At 44.6% G+C, this 5,658-nt stretch overlaps 1 long non-coding RNA gene across 1 annotated transcript; it reads right to left on the bottom strand.

The window, feature by feature from the left end:
- Positions 1-1,894: 1,894 nt before the first annotated feature.
- On the bottom strand, positions 1,895-5,380 carry LOC146208661 (uncharacterized). Its single transcript, XR_014705342.1, has 4 exons — positions 5,073-5,380; positions 4,852-4,967; positions 3,371-3,590; positions 1,895-2,791 (listed from the first exon to the last, which is right to left on the bottom strand). It is a non-coding gene; the product is annotated as an uncharacterized LOC146208661 (long non-coding RNA).
- Positions 5,381-5,658: the final 278 nt, after the last annotated feature.

Below are 5,658 nucleotides of genomic sequence, written 5' to 3' on the forward strand. Positions count from 1 at the left end.
CGACTACTGCCACTGGCAACACTACTGAACCTGTTAATGATGGTGAGCCTCGGTGTCAACACACATCACTAGCTAGAGTAAATACGTCATAGCTTGAAAAGAAGGCACTGGCTGTAATGGCACCTTTTCATTTCTTTTTTTGTGATGCTGCACAAAGTACTATACCTTCCACAAGTTTGGATAGTCTACCAAACTGTAAAACCGTAGCGAAATCCTGAGCTGCACCAAGTGAAATTGCAATTTTTACACCGTTCAAAATGCCCAGCCAGCCACGGCAAAAGGCTGAGGCATTAAGAGCTGTTGTTGACATTTCTCATTGCTCATTTATTATTCTGTTCGTTCTGGACAAGTAATTCATTTTTTTTCCCTTTGCGTATTTACACTGACAAAATGGCAATGTTATGTTAAAATGGCTATGTTAAAGAAGAATGCAGTACAGTATTGCAATGCGTATCCAAGAGTGTAAGAATTCAGATGGCATTATATGATCAGGATTAGAGCAGCAGCAACACCGTACAGCTGCAGGAACTGCAGAAACCCGCTGGCAAACTGGCAAACCTACAGCCTCCTAAATCAACCATTTATAAGCTCGAAAGATGCTCAAGTGAAAGTACCCTCTGCTGCACAAATATTACAAGCGAAGTCAACTTCAGTACACTGCCAAAAGGTTATAAGGTTGCAACTGCTAAACAATGCAAAATCAGGAGAGGTCAAGAACGAGTGTTCAAATCTGTGCACACCTTCTACAGTTCCAGAAATAAATGCCATAGTGTCACAAATAACAATGGCCAAAGCAGTGTTTTGACACATACGTCAGTTGAGTTCAGATGCTGAGCCAAGCATTAAGCCCTTTTTTAATATCCCATGCTGATTACTGCACAACGCACTGAGGTATAACACAGCATACTGCTAAACATAAAAGAATGTTCACTGAAGCTAGGCAAGTGGCACAAATGGACCGAAATGCAATGACTGCCACCTACTAATGTGGCTTTTGAGTTAGCACTCACTGCACTGTAATTTCATGCACACTGTAGGCAAGGGGTTCTCAAACTTTTCTGCCTCAAGGAACTTCAACAGTCACCATTACATGCCAAGACAATCAAATCACATTGCTTTTTCCTTTTTCTGTTGTTTAGTTCAGTTTTGTAAGCATTTATTTTCTTATTTTTAGCAATAGCATTTTATTAAATGCTCACTTCTTACTCCTGCTCAGACCTTTGAACCCAAAGCAAGAGCACAGGAAACTACGATTAAAAGGTTGGTTGGTTGGTTTGTGGAGTTTAACGTCCCAAAACGACTCGGGCTATGAGAGGCGCCGTAGTGGAAGACTCCGGAAATTTCGACCCCCTGGGGTTCTTTAACGTGCACTGACATTGCACAGCACACGGGCATTTTGCTTTTCGCCTCCATTGAAAAGCGGCCGCCGAGGCCGCTTTTCGATGGAGGCGAAAAGCAAGGTGCCCGTGAGCTGTGCGATGTCAGTGTCACAAACCACCACGGCTTGACTGGCTGTGGTGTGTAGATTCACGTAATGGCTTGCCCGGCTTTCACAGGTTGTCTGCTACTCTCTGCTTTGGCAATGGTCCAAAGCAGCCGCATTTCTCTACTTCGGCAGATGCTGGTTTTGCGGCGCAAGTGGGATGTCGGTAGTAAACTTGCACTATTGATGGCAGTCTAGACATACATATATTGACTGAGCAACTTGACACGCTGCCATGTTCGCTGAGGGAGCCAGCGGTGCTCCACATTCTAGCACCATGCCGATCAGTGCTGCGGGCGATGCCTATGCTGACGGAGCTTAATTGAGGAAAGGAACGAGCTAGAACAAGCTAACATCCTAAAATGTGTTTTAACGAAATAGGCACTGTGCCTGGTTCACATGCATAGTGAGAAATGGGACGGGGGTATTAGTGGGGAGGGGCATCAAGATGCAGCTCACGGAATGCCTGGGATCTGCAGAACGCAATTTGAAAACATCTGCTGTTGGCTAACGAGCCCACATTACATTTAAACAATGTTTCAGACTACCGTTAAGCATGGAAAATCCTTGTGCAACAGAAACACAAACGCAGAGAGCACTTTCTCCATGTAAGCATTGTGTGAGCTAGAGTAAGGTACGATAGTGGATACAGGACCTCTGGTTTAATTTTACAAGACATATTAGAAAGCCACCGATATGTATAGAAGCAATTTTTTCAGGTGCAGCCTCACCATATGTCACTGGCTTGCCTACCGCTCACAGCTCATCGATGGAGCCCCGAGCTTTTGTGCCCAAACCAATGTTTGGCGGGAGTTTCATGACCACTAGGAAGTATTGAACGACTCTGGCTCTGCTATGGAAAGTATTGACCCTCCCACATCTAGCTACATTCAATCATTACAGCCTTCATCACCGCTGCCATCGCACCTTTCGGTCTCATCAATGGCACATGCACTGTCATGGCCACTTAGGCCATCATAGTCGCGGCCAGCCAGAGAATAGCTGCAACTGGCACGACCACCACTTCCGTGGCTACTGCCTCCATAACAGCTGGGTTCTTCATCACTGCTACAGCGGCGAATGTCAGACAACTGCTCACCGGGAGGGTCGAATGTGCTGGAATCTGGGCTGTCACATTTGAGTTGACGAGTCTTTCTGTGCTTCCGAAACCTTGCGGCGAAACCATTCGCTTCCTTTGGGAGGAAGGTGGTGCAGCAGAAGTAGATAAAGAACAGCGCAGCGCCTATCCCGATAGCCAAATACATGATGGTATCTATAGTTGATACCATGGTGCCACTGTGCTCTGACCTAAAGGAAATGGGACAAGGGCAGGCAGTTAAATAAAAGTGCCCTTTACATGCATCATGACATATAGCTGAGTTTCTGCTTCTGAAAGAATAAATCATACGGGCCTTTAAAATTGTTGTGACAGATGATTGCACATGAAGAGCAACTGCCAGAAAAAGAGTACTTTAACCGTAAGCAAATGCTAAGACATTTTAATAAGCTAAAATCAAGCTTGAAACCACATAATCCACTGAACATAAAAATTGGGCTAAAGGCTTCAACAGAGCTTTTTACCCAAAAGACAAGTTGCTTACAATGTCAGGATTACGAAATGTATTGTTAACTAAAGTATAAAATCCAGGAAATGTCAGCTCGACGAAACAATACAGGCAAAAAAATAACTGAAAGGCGAGCAGGAACATTAAAAATAACAGTGCATCGGCCAGGCAATACAGACACAAGTGAATCAAATCAACAAAAAATATATCATGCTCAAAAAACAAACAGAAGAAGCAGTTTCTTGTTGCATATTTGCAGAACTACACACATGCATTTTAACGAGCATGCAATGCAAGTACAGAAAGAAAAAACAAAGCCTACCACCAAATCTTTCATCTCACAGCACCGTTCTTATGACTGCCTGAGTCACGGTATCTGTGATGGCAGCTACCGGCACAGTGGTACCCAGTCGTGAGCGCCGGCATGCGCACCAAAGAAGGCCAAATAGGGCCACAAGCAGCAGGAACACACAGGATGCAATCAACGCTGCTTGCTCGCCAATCTTCATGGAGAGTCTGATGCATGTCAGCCAATGGCGAGCCTTGAAGCAATGCAACAATGGCAGAATCAGGCTTTTGGCATGAATTTGCAGTTGGAAATTCAATATCTGGTACCTATGAACCCCTCATTCCCCTATATTAACATTACAGTGTTGAAAGCCCCACTTGGCAGAAAATGCTCTATTGTTGGCATTTTCAGCATAAAATCATGAGCATGACTCCGGCAGGTGGTAGTTGGCAGGTGGCATGACCAAGTACTGCTTGATTTTTTGGGCCGTACGTCACAGCACTACCTGACGTGGCGGGAACTGCCATCTCAAGATTCTCCCTTGAGTACGAGGGTGAGATGAGAATCAAACCCAAAGGAAACCTTGGGTTCTTAGTAAGACGCACTACTCTCAGGCTACGTAGGCATCTGCATACCTTTGTGGGGCTTTATCCATGTTGGGTGGCCTTTCACATAATGGGGAGATTACGGCCGTATGCTAGTGAGTGTGTGTGTGAGTTAATATAGGCACAAACCAAGGGATTACAGACCAAGCTCGAAGTATCAAAGTGGATGTGCATGAACGAGGTTCTGCAAGGGGAACTGCAAGTGGGTGCCATTAACACTATCGCGTCATAATCTTACGGGTGGGTTTTTCGTTTGCTGAATGTCTGGTACAGTTACCCAATACATCACCTCGAAATGTTGGCGACTGCACTTGAGTTCTGTGTTGTCAGCCCCAGCCACTAACAATTACGCTTGGAGATTAGCTTATATAGGTGTTGCTAAATCCCCATTCCTTTGATACAATATAGTTTAGCAAATGCAGTCTTACAACTAGAGCCAAGAGAGCAAACTATTACAAAAATTGGGACCATTAATTTATGAGGAAATGCAATCTGCATCACATGCATGTGGCCAAAAAGTATAACGCGCATTCTTTTTCCGCTACCACATTGTCGACAACCTTAGTTCTAGGCGCGGTTCTAGGTACTATGCAGGAAAAATACCTTTCGCGGCTGTTAAACAAAAGACCGAGGCTTTTCGGAAATTTCGCCCTTGAAACGAAAGTAAACGCTGTCGTATCAGTTAGCACAAACATGAAGGTATACATAATACACTTCCTCCATTCCTGAACAAAATGCAAAATGCAAGCAATAGGGTGCGCATGCGTGAACCTTGTGAACATAATCACTAAACTATGAACTGAGTACATACTTTCTTTTATGCATTCAAACAGCCAAATGAGGCATGCGCGCGGTGGAAACGATCCACAGCATGACAGAAAACCATTGGAAGTTTCTTGACAGACTCACCAAAGAAAGATGATGCTGAAAAACGGAGAAAGGATCCCGTGGACTTCTTCGGCGGCACGAAAGTTTGACACAAGCGCTTATCGAGTTTCAGCAGATCGGAACATAATGTTCATCGTCTGAAAAAGAGAGAAAAAAAAAAAAAAATTATCTATGGCAAACGACAGACAACAGCGTGGCTTGGGACGGTTTCCCCATATCAGACAGAGGGTAGTTGTTCGTACCTCCCTCCTTCCCTCTCATAAACTCGCAGCTCTACACTGGCTGCAGCAACAAGAACTTTTAAGCCCTTCGCAGTGCTAGCAGTGCTATCAAGGAGTGCTATTTCGCTACCGTACTCCCAACCTTCCTACGAATATCGAGACTTTTAAATGGAAGCGGTTTTCAACAGCCGGTTAAAGTACAACAATGGCAGCAGTAAAAATTCTACCAATTCGCTAAAAGTCACAGCTGTACACCAGCCAGACTGCAACATTCGTGACACCGTACACGTGAAACGCGAGAAAAGTTTGGCTGCGCTTGGTTTGTGATGAGTAGACAATCTCTGAGGCCATGAAGTCGCACGAATAAGTCAACGTTTGGGGCGGCAGATGGCAGCACGTTTTTAGACTCCGCGAAGCCGCAAAGTTGTACAGTTAATCACTAGGAGGCTACCAAAAGTAAAACAACCGGAAGTAACAAACCGAAAGTCAGCGCAAGATTTTTCAGTTCCAGTTTCTGGTTTACACTTAGCATGACATCTTTTCGTCGTTCTTCTGTTTTTCTACAAATATATCTACATGCTGCGCATCTCCATGTGCTGCGCCATAA

Source organism: Amblyomma maculatum, chromosome 1, assembly GCF_055883805.1.
Source record: "Amblyomma maculatum isolate TAMU_Amacu chromosome 1, ASM5588380v1, whole genome shotgun sequence".
Taxonomy (NCBI): Eukaryota; Metazoa; Arthropoda; class Arachnida; order Ixodida; family Ixodidae; genus Amblyomma; species Amblyomma maculatum.